The 22,137-nt window shown below is 34.6% G+C and overlaps 2 long non-coding RNA genes across 2 annotated transcripts in view; one reads left to right on the top strand and one right to left on the bottom strand.

The window, feature by feature from the left end:
- Positions 1-22,137, bottom strand: part of LOC141486556 (uncharacterized) — a 368,992-nt gene that overhangs the window by 29,083 nt on the left and 317,772 nt on the right. The gene's annotated exons all lie outside the window — the stretch shown is intronic.
- On the top strand, positions 9,056-11,008 carry LOC141486559 (uncharacterized). The gene is made up of 2 exons (XR_012467922.1): positions 9,056-9,459; positions 9,803-11,008. It is a non-coding gene; the product is annotated as an uncharacterized lncRNA (long non-coding RNA).

The raw sequence follows: 22,137 nt of genomic DNA, 5'->3' as shown, positions 1-22,137 counted from the left end.
GTCACTCTTATAATAATAATAATGAGGAGAGACCTATGGCATTTGCCTCTCGTTTGCTCAATTCTGATGAATTGAAATATTCACAGATAGAGAAGGAAGCGATGGCAGTACTTTTCGAATTGTAATAGTTTTTTCAATTCTTGTAGCCAATACTGTAGCCAACGTTTGCAACGAACCACCGGCAAAGATTGTACCAAATGAAAACAGGGAGACTATTCTGAAAGAACTCCATAGTTCACACATGGGAATTGTCAAAATAAATGGTTTATAGCATGTTCATATTTTTGATGGCCCTCGATGAACATTAAAATTGAGTCAATTGTAAAAACTTGTGACTCTTGTGAGGATACATGGCAATATTTATCCCTTCTAGTCACTTAGGATTGCACGAAGGAACCCTGGACTAGTATCTGTGCCGATTTTTTTGGTCCATACAAAATGCCACGACAAAGTGGATTTAATGCTTTGTAGTGAATATTACGGCTACCACTACAGTAGAAATGTTTAGGAAACTGTTCGCAAGATTTGGTTTACCATTTCAACTGTGTACGGATAATGGCAAAACATTCTTGTTTGAAAGTTTTCAATGTTTTCTCGAAACCATTAACGACGCCCCTGACCATCCTGCCACTAATAGCAGGATATAAAGGGGCAGTGAGAAAAGCAATTTTGAAAGTGATACAGGACGGTGAAAATAATATCGATTTTAATCTAATGATGAATGGATTCTTGTTTCATTACAGAAACACTCTGCAAAGAACAACCGGGGAAGCACCTGCAAAATAGTTGCTTGGACGATTTATTGTTGTAGATTTGAATTATTTTTGCCATCTACTCCATATAGTATCCGCAGGGAAAAAAAATTAAGGAAAAAGCAAAAGCTTCGAGGCAAACGATAGAGTTGGATGAGTGATGTTAAGATATTATAATGTACGTTCTTGGTATCGAGAATCCTTATATTGTAACGAAAATTTCGTTCCATTTCTGATATTTAATATTTTGCATCGAAGTAATGCCGGGACAGTAGTCACTCCCTCTTTCAATTTCGAGTGAAGACCGCTTGCGCGGAAAAAGATCGGAGAAATCGACGGATATCGAGGAATTTGGCTTCCGAAGGGAGAAGGGTAGCGACCGTGAACGTTAACAGGTGTGCGGAAAAAGTGGGTAGAAGGCATTTTTCTGGTAAAAGACCTAATTATCTTATTTATCTTTTATTAATTTGTGCATACAGTAGATTGAATTGAACTGAACGTTTAGATAACTCGTTGAGTGACGGGGACTGATCCTTAGTAGGAGGTCTGACTGGCGACTGGAGGACAATTGCGGTGCTGACTGCTGGTACAGCCGGACAAGGAGCCAACAGGGGAATTCTTCAGGTGAGCATTTATTTTCTCTTTATTTGTTCATTGTTAATGATATCTCTGTGAGAAATAAATGCGAACTTGAGAGAGTTGTTCTTTGTTCTTCCGAGCTGTGCAGTAGTTAGCATTGGAATTTCCTCTCTCGGAAATTCAATCTCTGGTCTGTACAACTCATTGCTCAGGTCTACCAGGTAGTATCTTTGGCCTTTACCATTTGTATCTGCCACCCCTGTCAGCGTTGAAGGTATCTCTTTCTGAATCCAAAGTTATCTGACAAAATTTTATTTAGGAATTGTCACCCATAATTTGTCTTCCTTTGGATTCAGAATTATTTGAATCGCTTATCTTATTATCTTATCGCTTTTTCATTATTTCTTACTCTTGAATTTGCATTACATATCCTTACGATATCCTCACAAATTATTAAAGATATTTTTTTTATTATATTTAGATTCATTTAGATTTTCAATAAAGTTCATAAGGAATTCATTTAATTATCAATTTCATTGCCATTAAAATTAGGTGGGTTGCACAATTGGCGCCCAACGTTGGGCCTCGAAAACTTGACTGGTACTTTCTTTTATCTTATTTCTAACTTGGTGGAAGACAGAGTAAATTTTTCCTTGTTGAACATTGAAAAATCTGATCCAAAAGAACTTGGCATATATGTATATCTATTTCTATATATTTTTTTTTTTGGTTTTGATCTTTGATAATCTGCTATCTCGCTATCTCATATATTATTTTGAAGTTCCCTGAAATACTAGCTTAATTTCATATCTTTATTTCTATATCATCATGGATCCTAATCATTTGAAAATTAATGAATTAAATTATGAATTGAGTATTAGAGGTTTTGATCCTTCAGGAACTGTTGATTCAAAACGTAAAATTTTGAGGGGACTGCTAAGTCAAGAGAATGCTAATCGTAGTTTTAATAGCGGGGTTGTTACTACTCCCAACACTCATTATGAAGAGGTGACTCAAATGAAAGAAACTATCAATGACTTGAAAACCTGTATTGCTTCATTTAGTGGATCAAGAGAAGATCCTGCATTCAAAAGAATCTCTAGTCGTTTGGCTCATTTAGCCAATCGTTTTCACCTTCTTAAGGCTGATGACGAAGCAGAGAAAACTGCTAGAAAAGAAATACAGTTTCTTATGTTAGAGTTAGAAGCAGATTTTGATTTAAAAGTAACTCCGAGTACCTCTACCCCTACTCATATTAGTAATGCTCAACCACTTCCTAGTACCCCTGTTTTATCTAATAAATCAGTTGCTCCATATAAGTGGAATATTTTCTTTACTGGATCAAATCAGAAAGAGTCAGTAAATTCATTTCTAGAAAAGGTTGAATTGTTACGGGAAGCTCGAGGTGTTTCCAAGCCTGAGCTTTTCCAGTCTGCTTGCGACTTGTTCAAGGGTTCTGCTTGGACATGGTTTGTGAATAATAAAAGTAAATTCAATGATTGGGATGATCTTGTAACTGCCTTAAAGAAAGATTTTCTACCTTACTTTTATGAGGAAGATCTCGATAAATTCACGAACTCAAGGCGCTACCGAAAGGGTGGCATTGTTCATTTCGTCAATGGAAGGTCTCTTCAACAGGTTGACTATTAAGCCTGAAGAAGAAACCAGAGTTCGGAAAATTCGTAGGAATTTGTTACCTTTTTTTATTTCTAACTTGGCTTTACAAGACCCGAAAACTGTATCTGATCTTTCTGATTTGTGTAAAAAACTAGAAGAATCTCGCTTATGGGCAGATCGTTATAAACCACCACCCAGTCACAATGCTGGTTTATTGGAGCCTGATTTGAGTAGTCCCTCCTATAGTGGAGCGAGTACTTCCTTCCCTTCAACTTCTCAACAGTCCTATAAGAGAAACTTTTCCTCAGATAATTTTAATTCAAATAATATTTCTACCTTATCGAACTTTCGATGTTGGAATTGTGATTTGGCTGATCACACGTATCCTCAATGTAGGAAACCCCGATCCATGTTTTGCTATGGATGTGGCTTTAAGAATACAATTAAACCTAAATGTCCTAACTGCCGTCCAAAAAACGGAAAACAGAGTGGCGAAAAACTGGACGTCGTCACCAGTCAGGATACAGGAAGTCCAGTACACAAACCAGCCAAATCCCAAACCAAAAAATCGAAAAAAAGGCAAAGCAAACAGGAACATTAAAAACTTCCTAAGCAGAGTGGCAAAAATGGTTATCTTTTGTAAAAGAATTTTTGCACCCTGTCAATATCAATCCTGTCTTTGTTAAAAAACTTAATGATAATCGTCCTTATCTAAATGTTTATGTTTGTGGACAGCAAATCCTTGCCCTTGCTGATACCGGTAGTACAGCTTCAATTCTAGGTTCTGCAGGTTTTCAACAGTTGCAGAAATTTAATATTCCTATACAATATGAATCTATCATCCAGGTTACCACTGCAGATGGTAAGCCCCAAGATTTTCTTGGTTACGTTTTAGTCCCTGTATCTCTCAATGGTGTTTGTAAAGAAATGAAAATTTTAATAATTTCTTCAGTAACTCATACCCTTATCCTAGGTATGGATTTTTTCCAGTTGTTTAAAATTGAAGCCAATTTTAGTAATCTGTCGTATACTGTATCGAACTCTATCTGCGCTGTGAACACAATCCAACCATTTTCTGAACTCCTTAGTTCTCAGAAAACCGAACTTCAGGAAGTAATTGAATGCTTCAAATCTATAGCTCCCAAGGATAAACTTGGCCGCACTCATCTATTGACACACCGCATAGACACTGGTGATGCGAAACCAATTGTTCAACGACAATATCCTTTGTCTCCTACTATGCAGGAACACTTGAACAAAGAAATTGATGAGATGCTAAAGTTAAAGGTCATTCAACCTTCCAAATCTCCTTGGTGTAGTCCCTTATGGTTGGTACCGAAACGTTCAGGAGGATTCCGTGTTTGTTTCGATGGTCGGAAATTGAATGAAGTTACTGTCAATGATAATTACCCCATGCCTCTTATTGATAGCATTCTGAATAAATTACGGGATGCTAGGTATCTGTCTTCAATTGATTTGACCAAGGCTTTCTTTCAAATTCCTCTAGAAGAATCTTCTAGAAAGAAGACGGCTTTTGCAGTGTATGGTAGAGGTCTCTTCGAATTCACAGTTTCTCCGTTCGGTCTGAGTAACAGTCCGAAACTGATGGCACGATTAATGGATATCGTCATTGGACCTTCTTTAGCTCCATATTGTTTTGTTTACCTAGACGACATCATTGTGGCCACTCCTACGTTTGAGCTTCACATTAAAACCCTGAAGGAAGTATATCGAAGACTTAGGGATGCCAATCTTACCATCAATTTAGATAAGTGTGAGTTTTGTCGGCCTTCTCTTGTTTATCTCGGTTTTGTCGTGGATCAACAAGGCTTGAGAACAGATCCTGAAAAGGTTTCTGCCATTATTAATTATCCGACTCCTAAAACACTACTGAAATTAAACGTTTGATTGGTCTTGTTAGTTGGTATCGTCGCTTCATCAAAGATTTTTCTTCTATCTGCTCCCCTATCTCAGATCTTCTTCACGGTAGAAAAAAGGGTCAATCAATAACTTGGACTCCTGAGGCAGAGGCTGCTTTCACTGAAATAAAATCTCGTCTTACTTCTGCTCCTATCCTTGCTAGCCCTGACTTCACAAAACCTTTTATAATTCAGTGCGATGCATCTGACACAGGTGTTGGATGTATCCTGTATCAAGAATGTGATGGTGTTGAACATCCAGTGGCATATGCAAGTAAGACTCTTACAGCTTGCCAACGGAAATATACAGTCACTGAAAAGGAACTGTTAGCTGTCATTTTTGGTATAGAGAAGTTCAGGAGTTATATTGAAGGGACTAGATTTACCATTGAAACTGACCATGCTTCCCTGATTTATCTTCATAATCTATCTAACCCCTCAGGACGTTTGACAAGATGGGCGGTGAAACTTTCCCAGTTCGATTTTATTATTAAACACCGTAAAGGGTCCTTGAATGTAGTGGCGGATGCCCTATCTCGTTCTGTTGCTGAAATTTCTGTTGTCGACGTTTCTACCTTTCAGCCTGATGACTGGTATACTTCTTTGATTAAGAAAATCGATGAAAATCCAGTAACCTATCCTTCCTTCCGTGTGGAAAATGGCATTATATATAAACATATCTTTTCTCGCCATAATATAGTAAGTAATCTTACTGATTGGAAAATAGTGGTACCTACTGCCAATCGACAGGAAATTTTGAAATTCTACCATGATAGTGAAACTGCCGCTCATTTAGGTATATCTAAAACTCTTGTTCGCATCTTAGAACTCTACTACTGGCCTCATATGAGGAAGGATGTCTATATATATGTTAAGAAATGCCCTGTTTGTGCTGCCTGTAAAAGTTCGAATTTACCTCAAGCTGGTCATATGGGATCTTACAAAAATATTAATTTTCCTTTTCAATGTGTTTCTGCGGATTTATTAGGTCCTTATCCTAGGTCTAAAAATGGCAACCAATATGTTTTAGTTGTTGTAGATTGGTTTACCAAATATGTCTTAGTTCATCCCATGTCCAAAGCTACTTCCAAAGGTATAGTTAAGTTCATTGAGAATAACGTTTTCCTTATTTTTGGAGTACCTCAAATATTTGTTGTTGACAATGGAAGTCAATTTATTAGCAAGGAATTTAAGAAACTAATGGAAGAATACAAGGTTCAGAAAATTTGGTATAATGCCAAATATCATCCACAAGTTAATTTTGCCGAAAGAGCCAATAAAGTTATAGTAACATCCATTCGCTGCTATGTACATGATAATCATCGAACTTGGGATGCTTCTATCTATAAAGTTGCCCAAGCCATCAGGTTAGCCAAGCATGATGTAACTGAGTATTCTCCGGCTTTTCTGAATTTTGCTAGGAATGTTCCTGTTACAGGAGATTTTTATGGCAAGGTTTCAGAAAATGAAAGTAACATTCCTATCGTTTCTGAAAAATCTCAGCGTATTGATGATGTTCAAGAACTTCCTAAATTGTTTGTAGATATTCGTAGGAAATTACATTAAGCTTATCTTAAGAATGCTCGTCAGTACAACTTGAGAAAACGAGAACTCAAATTTCATGTCGGTGACAGGCTTTGGAAGAAAAATGTAACTCTATCTTCAGCTCCTGATAACTATTCTGCAAAACTAGCTCCAAAATTCATACCTTGTATAGTTTCTAAAGTAATATCTAATCTTGTTTATGAGCTTAAAGACATGGATGGTAAAAACTTGGGACGTTGGCATGTTAAGGACCTAAAGGCTGCTTTTATCGATAATGAGTCAGACTTAACTGAGGAAGAATACTTCAGTGCTGATTCTGATGAGTCAGATGACTGATTATCTATATGTTTCTTCCTATTCTCTCTTATCTTGTAACCTTCCTATTTATATTATCTATCTATCATATATCTATCTATCTTTATCTTTATTTAGGCTCTGTGGAGAGGGGCATTAGAATTCTCCCACCATGGCATATACCGATGGTAGATAGGAGTCCTACGACAGGCAACTTTTGAAATTACATAACATCGGTTGATTTAGGCTCTGTGGAGAGGGGCATTAGAATTCTCCCATCATGGCATATACCGATGGTAGGTAGGAGTCCTACAACTGGCCACCTTTGACATTACATAACATCGATTGATTTACTCATCATGTCAATCTTCTTCTTCTGTTTAATGAGATTTGCATTTTTACCTTATTTGATTTCTTATTATATAATATACTCGTTCTGTTTACCTGAATATATAAACATTTATAATAACTCATCTTACTTATCTCCATATTATCTTACATATCTTATTTTGTCAAGGTCATAAACTTGAGAGAATTGTTAATGTTGGGGTAGAAAATAACGGTTGACTATAATTATATTCTTGAAATTATTTATCGTTGATAATTCCTTTATGGAACCTTTGAAATTTCAGAAAATAATTGTCAATCATGTTTGAAATGATGACTACTATTCTGTAATTTTTCATTCAAGTATCTTGATTTCCTATTTTTGGAAAACTCAGTAAGTAGATTTTTCAAATTTTTGGTTGAGATTCATCTCAATATCATTCTCTTCTCTCATTATCTCTTATTTTTTTATTGGATAGTTATTTGTCTTGTGAAGTGTTGGACTTCTATATCATAACTGTCTAATAATGGTTTGGTGGAATACTGTTTCCATTAAATTTGCCTTTTGATCAGTGGAATGTTTCTTTCATTGATATTATCTTATTTTGTTTTCCTTGAGGAAGTTTAGGAAATGTTAATGACTTTTGACAAAATGTTTAATTTTTCATCTAGAAATTTTGTTACTATACAATGTGATTATCTGATGTCATCTATCTTATACCATTAGCGAATCTCAGGAAACATCTTACCTTTCCTCTATCTTCATTTTGGCTATGTGGATATCCAGATGATGTTAGTCATGTAGTAGCTATTTCACACTTTATCTTTTCTTGGATCTGATATTCCATATCTCTGTGCCTAGGTGGCATGTCCAATGGTGGTTTTTTCTCTTGGAATTTTCATTTCCGCTGTATGTGAGATAGTAGTACTAATGCTTTCATTCTGAGTTTACTTTGGTATAGTCAAATGTAGTCACTAGCCTATTTTTTTCTAAACAGATCAAGTTGAGTTCTCTTGATTTTTCATCTAAATCTCTTGTCTTCATCTTTCTTGTATATCTATATCTTTCTCTTCGATATCTATTGTACTTGTCTTTTCTCTATTAAGGGTAATTTTGGGTCACTTATTTTTTAGGATATGGGACGGCAGCTCCCTGAATGCTAGACGATCTTGTGGTGGGTTCCTCTTGGCGAGTCGGTTCGGTTGCTGGAGTTTTGTTAGCGACACCGGTTCGATGGGTTGAGTCCACTCCACAATGATCAGGGGTGAATGAGTTAGATAGCAAACTTGGAGGTGGTTTCTATCTGGGTTTTTAACCTCCCATTCATGTGTATTGAATGTTGTGTCTGCTAGGGTACCAAAACTTAAGGCAGTTTGGTATCATGCATTTCAGTGCCTACCCCAAATTTTTTGTCTGTAGGAGACCTGGTGTGATGGGCGCGAGCATAGTTCAGTCCGGCAGCTTGACTTGTCGAGCAGAGTCCTTGGAAGGGTGAACTTGGGGGTGTCGTGTAGGCTAGCGTGGAGGTCAAGGCCGGTCAACGTGTGAAGCTCGCCTAAGAGCGGTCATGCGGCACTACTGGGGGATCCTGAGCTCCTTGGATTCGTCGAGACTGAGGACTTGTTCGCGGTATCAAACTCAGGAGGATCTCTAAATGTTTGTGTAGGGGTTTAGTAGTTAAGTCAATTTCAGCCTGGTAGAGCTATATCTCACCCCAATTGAAGTGGACAATTGGCTATCTCTGTCTTTTGCCTACATCTATCTTAACTTCCTTTCCTTTTTTTGTTTCCACGTGGGAGTTTTTTTGTGGGGTTTCTGTAACTGCTGTGATGGGTTGGGATGGTGATTCAATATTGAACTCAGGGACGAGTAGTATCGGATGTTTCGATGGCGCAGCATTTTCATCTGGCAGCGAAAAGATCATCTGATCTGAGTTCAGTGGTGGAGAAGCCACTCTTGGCTTCGCTTCAGGGGCAGGAAGCCAACAACAATTCCCAGACACCAGTTTAACACGACTGTTGTATCTCTGTATTGAAAATTTATCTTATGGTACTATAATTAACATCATTCTTTCGCCACTATGAGTTCACTCGTTTCCTACTTCCTGGCTTACCACTCGTATCATCCTTGCTTCCTTACCTTATTTATAAAATTTTGACAAACTCCTAGAGTTTTCAAAATTTTTTACCGGGAAGGGGTGGTGTGTAACGAAAATTTCGTTCCATTTCTGATATTTAATATTTTGCATCGAAGTAATGCCGGGACAGTAGTCACTCCCTCTTTCAATTTTGAGTGAAGACCGCTTGCGCGGAAAAAGATCGGAGAAATCGACGGATATCGAGGAATTTGGCTTCCGAAGGGAGAAGGGTAGCGACCGTGAACGTTAACAGGTGTGCGGAAAAAGTGGGTAGAAGGCATTTTTCTGGTAAAAGACCTAATTATCTTATTTATCTTTTATTAATTTGTGCATACAGTAGATTGAATTGAACTGAACGTTTAGATAACTCGTTAAGTAAATTATTTTGATTTACAGTTTCCAATTTTCGGTTTTTTTTTCGAGACCACGAGGATTGAGGTTAAAATCCAAATTTCCGTTTATTTAAGGAATCATTGCAAGGAATCAAATTTCAGGGCTGATTACTTTTCAAGAAGATTCCATTGGAGAATATCGATAAGATATTTTTGGTTATTCACTGAAATTTGGTAACTTTCAAGGTTCAACTTTTCAAATCTATCGAAACCGTGTCTACTCAGAATACCTTTTTCAGATAATAATATCATTGTTCCGGGGACTGATCCTTAGTAGGAGGTCTGACTGGCGACTGGAGGACAATTGCGGTGCTGACTGCTGGTACAGCCGGACAAGGAGCCAACAGGGGAATTCTTCAAGTGAGCATTTATTTTCTCTTTATTTGTTCATTGTTAATGATATTTCTGTGAGAAATAAATGCGAACCTGAGAGAGTTGTTCTTTGTTCTTCCGAGCTGTGCAGTAGTTAGCATTGGAATTTCCTCTCTCGGAAATTCAATCTCTGGTCTGTACAACTCATTGCTCAGGTCTACCAGGTAGTATCTTTGGCCTTTACCATTTGTATCTGCCACACCTGTTAGCGTTGAAGGTAGCTCTTTCTGAATCCAAAGTTATCTGACAAAATTTTATTTAGGAATTGTCACCCATAATTTGTCTTCCTTTGGATTCAGAATTATTTGAATCGCTTATCTTATTATCTTATCGCTTTTTCATTATTTCTTACTCTTGAATTTGCATTACATATCCTTACGATATCCTCACAAATTATCAAAGATATTTTTTTTTATTATATTTAGATTCATTTGTATTTTCAATAAAGTTCATAAGGAATTCATTTAATTATCAATTTCATTGCCTACCACTTGTAGTGGAAGTTAATATTCTCCATTTTCTTAGGAGAATCCTAGCTGGTCTAGTTTAATTTTTTAATTCATTTTATTATTAACCTTTACTTGGTTTTGAAAGTAAAATTTGGTTTAATAAAATTCAGAAAATACCCTAAGGTTCTAAGGATATCGTTCGTTCCCTGAACTATTGTTTTTTTTTCAATTTTGATTCATTCCGTTTATTTCGCATAACCTTGAGGAAGCCAAATACTGGGTAGAGGATTGGTGTTACCAGGAGGTCCCCTTGCTGATAATTTATAATCGAAGAGGCTCAGTTAACCAGAACCAACCATTGTCCTGCTATATAGAGACCATTGAGTCGTCCTCGTCGTCAAGGTACTGTTAGCCCAGTCGATTCCAGCCCAACAGCACTTCGCTGGGACCAGCATCGTCAAACCACCCACCCAGGTATTATCCAACCAGGGCCATCTTTGAATCAGATTGACAACTTGTAAATATTCTGAATTTAAATAGCCTTCAGCTTTACAAATTTTTGGTTGTGAATAGCCTTCAGCTTATTGTTGTTTTTTTTATTAGTAATTGAAGTTGTTAATTGTTTTTGTTGGTTTATTCTGCCTTCTCCGCCAAGATAGAGAATTTCTTTGGTAGTAATTATCTTTATTTAATTTTCATTTGCTACCTGGCGCCCATTTATCGAGCCGGTCAAGTCAACTTTGTTATATTGGTAGTAGTCAGTTTCAATTTGCCTTCGACTATTACCAATCATTGTTGAAACTTACTCACACCCTCCCCGTAACAATCTGAGCAGCCTATAAGCACATAAGTGATAACCTCCATATTTTTAACTTTGAGTTTTCACCTTTGAACGTTTAAAATTAGGTGGGTTGCACAATATTCCTACCTCTATTCCCATTCATTTTGCAAAGTAATATGGGATACATACTCAAATGAGTGGTTTCATTCATTTTTTCATTTTATATCTGAATATTCATATTAATATCCATATAGAACAGAAAATAAAGCTATGTTTGTGCTGTGTTGTGGTGTGAAATATGGAGATCAGAGAAATCGGAAAGAGGCTAGCACTTAGCTGAATGAATGATATTACTTCTTTTCCAACAATTTGGAAATACACTCTCTGTTGAATTGACACCAAGATGGATAGAAATACCATGGTGTATCATTCAGACATACTCCTATGTGATATATTTTGACGAAAACACTCTACAGTACTCTCAATTATTTATATAATATAGAGATCCCATGTTCTTCGGCATTTCATTTATTGGGACGCTAAGCGCATAACATTTGTTAGTCTCATTTCTCGCGTCAAGAGATTTTGACAAAACAAAAGCGACTCGGTTTGAACACCATGGTATTTCGAGTTACATTAACGAAAAAGGTTTATGGATCGAGTAGATATCTATCTGAAAGGTGTGTCATTAGGGGTGAGATATTGTCCGAGTGGTCTGCAATGCTTTCGAGATGATAGGGTCAAGTCCGAATAACTGCAGAAGAAATCGTACTGAAATGAAAATGTGTATCGTTTTTTAAGGGCAACATCGCGAACTGAACGCTCAGGATGGGAAAGTGAATTGAAATTCAAGACGATAAGGTTCGCGTCATTCGAATTACTCGGGATTTCTGTGATCCAATATTTCCTCAATATTTTCAGTGATCTTTGATATGTTTCAAGCTGTTTAGAATGCCTTATTTGTGGAAATAAAATCAAAGTATGTTTTTTTCTCACGAAGAATAGCTTCAGTTGTGTAATTACTGAGATCTTTATAGCTATTCCCAGCAGTGGAAACATGTGTTTGATGAAAAGTTCTGAAGGAGAGGTCTCTGAGAGCAATTATTTCCTAATCCATGTACTATGTTAATATTATAATATTTTAGTGGTTGCTAAGACATTTGGATTAGTGCACTTTTGTTGTTAACGTAACACTAGTCGAATAATTCCGTCAGCAAGTAATTTGGATATTCAGGATTCAATAAAGTCAACGAAGGCCGCTGATCACCATACAGTAATTATGGTCTTTTTGGGATGTTTTTGCCTTGGAGAAGTGCTTGGGATCCACTTTTCATTACACGTGACGATCCAATCCAAAAAGGATTGTTTTGTTTGCGCAAATGCAAAGAAGAACAGAAATCGAAACGTGACAATTTTTGTCGATAGTTCAAATCGTGAAGCACCCACTTTTCATGCTTTTTGATATTTTCAATACGTTTCAAACCATTAAAACCGCAAGGAAGTTGATGCCCAGTTCTTACGCCATCCCACGCACCGTTTGCGATGGGTCAGTCTTCACCAGGGTCCTTGAATACTCTTCCTCTATAGATCGACCATTTCGAGGTTCATCTTCAAGGCTGAAATCTCCGGAACGAAATTTCGCAAACAAACGTCGAAAAGTGCGTTCATTAACGCATATATATGTATATAACATGATAACTGTTTACTATCACATTCAGTTATTACTTTCAAATTTGACGTGCCAATTCATGAAGCTATCTAGTTTCAATTCCAATAAATTTCACTCTTTTTACGACAGACATATATTGTTGAATTTTCACATATAGTTTTTGTCCACGATTTTCACGTTCATGAATTATTGCAAATATTTGATTTGCATGATAATTTCATTAATCTTGTATATGAAGTAGTTTTCAAATATTTTCTTGTAATGAACCAATCAATAATATTTAGGTACTCAAGATAATTTTTCTCAGAATCTGTTGATTCAGTTGAAGCCCATAGATTTTCCACTGGATATAATGAAAATGGAAACACTAGGAAACGTTTGTAAAAATCATCAATTGAACATAGGACAAATGATAGTATGAGGAGAGAAAACAAGTTTCGGTACCATTGATACAAGTTGAGATATAAAAATTTCTGTTATCTTTAATTATTGAGAAGAAATGCCAGAAGGAACTTTGCTCAAGTTTTTCAGTGTTAAATTCATTTTATTACCGCAGATATTTTGAAAAATTACTCATATGCATATCTACCATCTCAACACATATGAGCTATAATTTATCATTCCATCATCGTTTAATTGTCCTTTTATATTCAAATTATTGCTGAATGATTAATATAAGAAGCTATTACAGATTGATACGCTGATAAATAACAAGTTTGTGCGGCTCAATCATCTTCTTGTTCCGTCTCCTTCGATAAAATATGAATATCACGTTTAGATTTAATGATTTCAGTGAACAAAAGATAAATGGAAGTGTGGAGTTTAGGTCTCCCACTCTTACCTATATAACGCTTCAACCGACTACGTGGAATGAACCTTCTAACTCTCGTATTAATTTTCTTGATTTACTTCAGATTCAAAAACATTGAAAACAGTATTATTTTAGATATTATATACTACTAATATTTATAGCAAATGACTAGTTGCTCACTGAAATTTATGTTGATTTGAGTTTCTGTCCGCAGGTCTTGAACTGTTGATTGTGTATGCAATTCCTAAATATAATTGGGAATTCCTCAATACATGTTAGTTGATCGATTTTCAACACTATTATAGATATACTTTCATATTATTATGTCATCGAAGTAGGTAAGAAATAATGTTTGATACTACAATGTTTATGATAACCGTCTGTTTCTTTCCCAACAAATTGTGGCATATAAAGTTTTATAATAGGTTCGTTTCAACCTTGAGTCACCAACAGATTTCCAACAGTTTGTAAATCGTTGTCAACGCGCATGACTGGTAGATATTGGTTTCTGATTAATTTGAAATTTCTGATTGGAACAGCTAATAGTTCAACTGAAGTTTGGCATAACCTTTAAAAATAAATCTAATCGACTGTATTTCTGGAGAGTAGTGGTAGTAGTAGTAGAAGACTTTATTTTAGGAATCCTAATATACAATATATAGTTATACATATATGAATAATTTATATACGTACCTATATAATTTTACAGTGCGTCATGTATTACAATTTGATATATTCCAATAATAACTTTTTGAATACTTTTAAGGAATTTACATGTTTTATTTCATCAAGTAACATATTGAAACCTAGACCTTTAAAGAACAATGAATTCATTTCACTCTTATAGTTTGTTCGGGATCTATAAAATGGTTTACATGTTCTTGTGTTATATGAATGAATGTCACTATTTCGAACTAAATATCTGCTAAGATAGGCTGGTTGTATCTCACTCGAAATTTTGAAAATAATAATCATACTCAAATAATACAGTCTTTTATGTACCGGCTGCCACTGTAGAGTATTCAATATAGATTCGATAGGGGTATACTGGTTGCATCTCAAAATGATTCACATACCTCGATTTTGTAGTTTCTGCAACTGTCTCATTTGATTTTGGTTGAATAGATACATCAGTGGCACAGTAGTCAAAGTGTGGCCTCATTTTCAGTTGTAACATGTTAGTCTAGCAAAGATTGATAAAGATTTTGAAATTCTAGAGAAAAAATACATTTTCTTACATATATTTCTAATGGTATCTTGAGCATGCTTATTCAAATTTAATTGATGGTCTACAATGAATCCTAGGTACTTAATTTCATTTTTAATTGTGAGTTGATTATTGAATATGCTGATATTAACGTCGTTAGTATCAATCTTTCTTTGATTCGAATTTGTTGTAACCATCATTGCCTCAGATTTATTGATATTCAATTTGAGTTTATTCACTTGTAGATATAATTCAATGTTGTTTAAAGATATATTGATATTTTGTACAGCTTATTTTAAATCACAGTTTTCCGTATATACAAGGGTATCATCAGCAAATAAGAGTAAAAGAAGGTTGCAGTATTTTATATCTCTATTCTATTTACTAATCAACATGGAACTGGGAGGTAAAAGTAGGTCACCGCAATAATTGATTTGTGTAATTAAAGATGTTCATATTTCAGGTTCACTTAAAAAATTCCTAATTTTTCTTGCGCCAGCAAATACATAATTTATCAATTTTTGCAGGTTATGTTGTTTGCAAGTTGCATGAACATACAACAGTAATAGGGAATACGCATGCGTCAGATTAATGGTTAGAAGATAATCCTCGAACCATTCTGATAGATTGCGAACAGGTTTGAATCTTGGATGGAACAGAAAACTGATAGTTTAGTAATGGTTGGAAACTCACGATGGAACGCAATCATATTACTGCGCAGAATCCTGACTGTCAGAAACTGTTTTTGACGCTGGTTGAAACGAACCTAATATGAATGTGCTCGAACACATCAAGAATACCCGAAATCGTGAAATGAATCAGGGTAACCCCAAGAAATAATTGACACCTACTGGGACTCATTTGTTACCAGATGAAAACAGTGATTCTGTTCACGAAGATGATGATGAGTTAAAATGATCACAATAATTATTGTGTCCATTGTCATCTCATTTCAGAAAGTGGGGTAAGGCTAGCTATCGAAAAGTTGAAAGACAAAAAGGCATTGGGAAAATATGAAATTCCTTTATTTCCAGTATCGTTCAGGGCTATCATCAACCCTTTCAATATGTTTTTTTTTCTGATTGATTCGGCCGTTACTTGATGAAAATCCATAGTAATTTCAAAAACTACACCTCACGATTTGAACTCCACAAACTTTATTTAAAAAATATATCACAACAAGCTTCGCTAGCAGTGATTTGTCATAATTTATCATATGATTCGATTTCAAAGCATTTGACAAAGCTACAGTTATTTGTCATCATTTATCAAGTGATTTGATTTCAAATCACTTGACAAAGATACTGTGGTAGCGAAACATGTTGCGATATATTTTTTTAATAAAGTTTGTGGAGATCCAATCGTGAGGTGTAGTTTTTGAAATTTGCAATATGTGTTTGGTAACTGAAATATTTCCGAAAATATGGAAAATTGCTGCTGAATTGATCACTGCTTTTGGATGTTATGTCACTTTTTAGTAACATACCAATAAATCTGGTAAAACACAGCATTGAAAAACATTGGAATATTATTACTAATCATACCAAATTAACAGAAACAGCCTTCTTAGAATTAATAGATTTCATTTTTGATACTACTGTTTTCGTTTATGACAACGAATATTATAAACAAATACTTGGTACTCCAATGGGATCAACTTTATCACCTATTTTAGCCCAGTATGTGATGGATGATTTATTACAAGAATGTATTCCAAAATTATCATTTCAGGTTCCTTTTTTAAAAAAGTTTGTGGATGATATAATATGTGCTGTACCTTTTGACAAAATTGATGATATAAAAACCATTTTTAACAATTACAATCCATATATTCAATTTACCATAGAAAAAGAAAAAAACAAAACAGTACTTTTTTTAGATACTCTTTTAATCAAGAAAGATAATAACTCTGTTATTTTAGATTATTTCTCTAAACCCACTAATTCAGGCAGATAAACTATTTATCCTGCCCTCCACAAAAAATGAGAATTAATTTAGTTCTAGGTTTAAAAAATCTAATAGAAAAAATTTCTCATCCTACATTGGTAGAAAAAAATTTAAAACAATTATTCAATATTTTATTAACTAATTCTTATCCTCCAAAATTTTTAAATAAATTGTTATATAATACTTCATCTAATATCATCAACATCAAAGAGAACAATAAAGCTGAAAATCCAAATTTCAAATACTTTTCCATTCCTTATGTCCCTGAATTGTCCAGCAAAATCATAAACGTATTTAAATAAGAACAGAATATAAAAATTTCACAAAGGAAAGTTAAACCCTTAACTAAACTACATTCAAAATTGAAAGATGAAGATCCGTTATTTTACGAAATTCCCTGCAACAATTGTGATAAGATATATAGGTCAAACAAAAAACAATTTAAAAACCCACATAGCTCTTCATAAAAGTAATTGTAAAAATTTAAAACGAAATTCTTGTGCACTCACACAACACGTTCTAGATAATGATCATTCAGCCAATTATACCAACACCAAAATTCTCCATTTCGAACCAGATTCAAATGAAAGGCAATTTCTGGAAATGGCTGAAATCAAAATTAAAGAAAACAATATCAACAAAAAGACAGACATCAACAACAAAATTTATTCATTTTTACTAACATAAAATATAAATCTGAATACATCCTGCAATATTAACACAGTATAAATCACCATAATAAACGATAATAAAAAATTTGAAAAAGTATTTGACATTATTCAATGTCAAAAAGTTGTCATTTTGATGTTGACGACTTCATCCGAAATTGAAATTTCCAAATTGAATATTCTCACATAGCACAGGTATTCTGTTTTATCCGTTATTATGTTTTATACAGGCTGATTCACGGTGGATGGCACATTAGACGTTTCTGGTGAACCAGACAACGGATCACTTTGAAAATTTAATGGAGGGCATATTCGGACATTCTCTAGCCAACTAAAATATTTTCGACAATGCGGTGTTGCCGCTTCTATTAGAAAGCAGTAGCAACTTTGATTTTTCGAATGGAACACTCTGTATATAATATTATTTTTGGAATCTCCAACAATTGCCCGACAACTTTTCTTGATATTTTTCTATACCTTATCTGTTACCGTTTTCGAAATAAAAATTAATTTCAATTTTTTTCTTCGAAAATCATGACTTCTAAAAATGCCGATATCTTCTAGTTAAAGAAGTACTATGATATCGAAATTTGGTTTGGAGTTAGGTGATACTTGGACACTTCCCACACGTCAGCCTTATCTCCGTTACTTCAATACAGGGTGGTAAAAAAATACAGTTTTTTCGTTTGCTTGAAAAAATTCGGAAAGCTGCTGAAATTTGCTTTCTTTCTATGTATATCATACCTATACCTAACTAGTCAAGTTTCGGACTTATGAACATTTATTTGTGAAAATGTCCCTTCAGAATGGTATTTCCATTCGGTATTTGGTAAGCAGGCCATGATTACTATTTGACAGTAGCGTTGTGACATTCTCCTAATAATATCGACATTTTCGTCACTTCAGAAGTTGCAAATACCTTCAAAACGATGGAACAAAACTATTCAAAAGAAGTTCTTATGAATTTGTTTATTATTTTTGGACAGTGTGACAAAATTATCAGCAGAACATATAGAAAGTTCAATGAAATGTATCCGAATCTACCGCCAATAAACCTCAAGAAATTTATTTTTCATGTTTTGTTGAAGGAGATACACAAAAATGTTTCATACAAAAGTTTAAGGAGTTCATGAGAGCTATGTTTTGATATAATTTTTAAATATACAGGGTGTTTGGTGTAGGTGCTACAGACCAAAATTCCATTTTTTAAAATAGAACGCCCTGTATATCATTACATATTCAGATGCTACGTTAAATTCTGATATCATTTCATGTTTGGTTTTTGAAATTCGGTTACGGCGTTGTTGAGTTATTGCTTAAAATGTAAAGTCTTGAGAACGACTATTATTTTTAAAAATATCTCATACAATTATTCTCCCTGCATCAGATCATATGAAAATTAGTCAAAATTTTGGGTGTTCGAAGTAATGGTTTCAATTTTGAGTTGTGGAATTCAGTCAGGAATCATTTTGAATATGAAACAATTGCGAAATTGAAAGAGGTGTATTCGAGAACAAATCTTTAATTAATAACAATGTAAATAATATAACTTGATAAATCATTTCATAAGAATGGTAGGTACCTAGAAATAAGTCATAAAAATTGTTCAAAGTGATGCCCATTAGATATTATATAGGCTTCGAAACGTCGAATCACTTCTCTCGTACAAGTCGCTCTTATAATATCAGGCGTAATATCACTGCACGCTAGTCGAATTTTCATTTTCAGATCATCCACATTCAAAGGGGGAGTAGTGCAAACAGTATCTTTCAGATAACCCCATAGGAAAAAATCAAGCGGTGATAAATCTGGGGAACTAGCCGGCCACCGAATTGGACCCTTATTACCAATCCATCTATTTGGGTACGTTCTATCCAGATATTCAGTAACAACCTGTGAATTGTGAGGAGGAGCACCATCTTGTTGCCACCAAATTCCTTGTCGTTCTGCTATGGGAATATCTTCCATCAACTGGATCAAATAATTTTCTAGAAAATGTAAATATTGCAATCCATTGAGATTTTCATTGAAAAAGTAAGGTCCTATGATGCGGCCAATGAACAATCCACACCATACATTAATACCCCAAGTAGTTTGAAAATTACTTTCGCGGACCCAGTGGGGATTTTCTTGAGACCAATAGTGACTGTTATGTCGATTCGCAACTCCATTATTGTGGAATCGCGATCCGTCGCTCCACAAAATTTGACTGAATATGTTAGGACTTTCATGTAATATTACCTGAATACAAGCAATGAATTCAAGTCGTTCAAAGATCTCGTATGATGACGATGATTTATAGTAGAAGGAAATGACCCAGTTCGCAATTTTTCTACAACTCTCGAAAAAGTCATTCGTGACGGAATGGGTCTGTCTGGAAAACGTTCTTGGTATAGACGTTGTGCTTGACGGCAGTTTTTCTGACATTTCCCAAAAATTAATAACATATCAATGCAATCACTTGGACTATACGCGAAAGGCATACTGGAGTTTCGCACAAAGAACACAGTTACTGTTTTGCAAAGAATCACTGAATCGAACTGACAAGTAGATACAATTCAACAACATTTGTTACTATGGTATCAACAAGCATAAGCTACTTGATGAAATTGTGCAATATAAAGCAATTCACCCTCAAGTTAGTCACATTCTCAAGAATTTCAATATTATATTCAACTGATATCGATATCGTATCGTAGAGGTAAGAATATAGTTTGTATTCAGTAGTAGTCTAGTTCAATTTAATAAAAGATATAGACTGGATTCGTGTACGAGTAAATAAGTTTTTTTGAAACTTTATATTTAAGGAAAAGTGCAATAACTGAACAATGCCGTAACCGAATTTCAAAAACCAAACATGGAATGATATCAGAATTTAACGTAGCATCTGAATATGTAATGATATACAGGGCGTTCTATTTTAAAAAATGGAATTTTGGTCTGTAGCACCTACACCAAACACCCTGTATATTTAAAAATTATATCAAACTATAGCTCTCATGAACTCCTAAATTTTTTGTATGAAACATTTTTGTTTATCTCCTTCAACAAACCAGATATTGCCTGTCACATAAAATGTGGGACACCCGGTATATATATATATATATATATATATATTAGGAATGGAACATAGTTAGGAATATAGTTAGGAATGGAACTAAACAAATAGTGGGGCTTTGCAGCAATTGAAAGAGTACAAAATATATTTCTTTATTTTAAATGTAAAATCTTATATCGCAATGCCGGGGAACTCAACAAGTAATTGATAATGATAGTATTTGATAAAATTCGCTCAAACGCTATTATGTTGCTAACTTTCAGTTACAATTTCAAATAGGTGTGTACTTATTTACCTAAGACAATGCAAAACAAAAATGTCATCTAGAATTCCAAAGTGATTCACTATATATAAAATCCATTGAATCCATTTCTCAGCTGGAAATTTTAGATTTCGCGACAACTCTTGGGAAATTAATTTCAATTTTATGATGCATATGTTATTAATAATGTGCTTGAAATACCCAAGGCAACTAACGTATTTATTTGATAACGATCACGATACTGATCCGTTTAGATGGCTTTCCAATTATCATATTATATGAGACCAATATATTGAAATGCGGAATGGGTATATTAGACTATCTTTAGGAGATAGATATATAACATCTCGAACTTTTTTCAGGCCTATATAAAAAAAATTGTGATAATTTGTGATGTTTCAAAGAGATTAGGCAGCATTTTCGATGAAAGCTCGCACGGCTAGCACAAACACCCAGACTGTCATCGTCATATTTGACACAGTTCACACAAAACATCGATAAATTTTATACATATGAACATTCCTGTTGAATTACTTTTTCCATTGGTGAAAACTGTATAAAAATCCGTTCGGTAATATTCGAATCTAAAACAAGCACTGTTCTCAAACCTCCAGCACTGTGAGTTGGTGTCTTCAGGTGATGAAGTAATCTGAATTCATTTTACATTAGAACTTCCAGTTCTACTTTTCAGTTCTGTAATAATTGTGTGTATCGCGTTCATACAGACAGACGGACGCGGTGGGGAGCTTTGTTTTATAATATTTGATGATGTGTATTACAAATTATAATTCTGATAAAGTCATCCTTGTTGATGAAAAAAATAATATGAATATTTCAATATACAATCCTCGAACTAATGAAAATCTCAATAAACATTTCCTATATAAGAACTGGTAGCTTGTCGCCAATCTCTCCGATAAATAAGTTAGCTTCAACTGTCTCCAATTTACATTCTGCACTGATATGAACTAATGCGTTGTTACAACAACATTATTCCTGTTTTATTATGCTTATCAACCAATTGATCTATCTGAATGTGATAAGCGTTAATTCATTTCTTGCAATAACGATGTTAAATATTAATTTTGCGTAGTTACTGCATACATAAATGCTAATTTTCATGTTCTTGTCTGGCATATTTCCATAATCCATTTCATCGTAGTAGAAAGTTTGATAACGGTTGCCCACATAGCTTTTTCTTACGGTAATAAGTAAAGCGATTTTTTGAGAATAGCAAATGTTGCGACAGTAGAAATATTTTTTGTTTGTGATTAGCTTCTTGATTATAACTCTGTCTCTCTTGTCTGGGAGAGTTTTATATAAAAAATGTGGAGTAAAGTGTTTGATAGT

This window comes from Leptinotarsa decemlineata, unplaced genomic scaffold, assembly GCF_025532065.1.
Source record: "Leptinotarsa decemlineata unplaced genomic scaffold, Ldec_3_MD MMD2_tig00026358_RagTag_RagTag, whole genome shotgun sequence".
In the NCBI taxonomy this organism is placed as follows: Eukaryota; Metazoa; Arthropoda; class Insecta; order Coleoptera; family Chrysomelidae; genus Leptinotarsa; species Leptinotarsa decemlineata.
The sequence above is the reverse complement of the archived record's forward strand: the minus strand, read 5'-3'. Positions and strand labels throughout refer to the sequence as shown.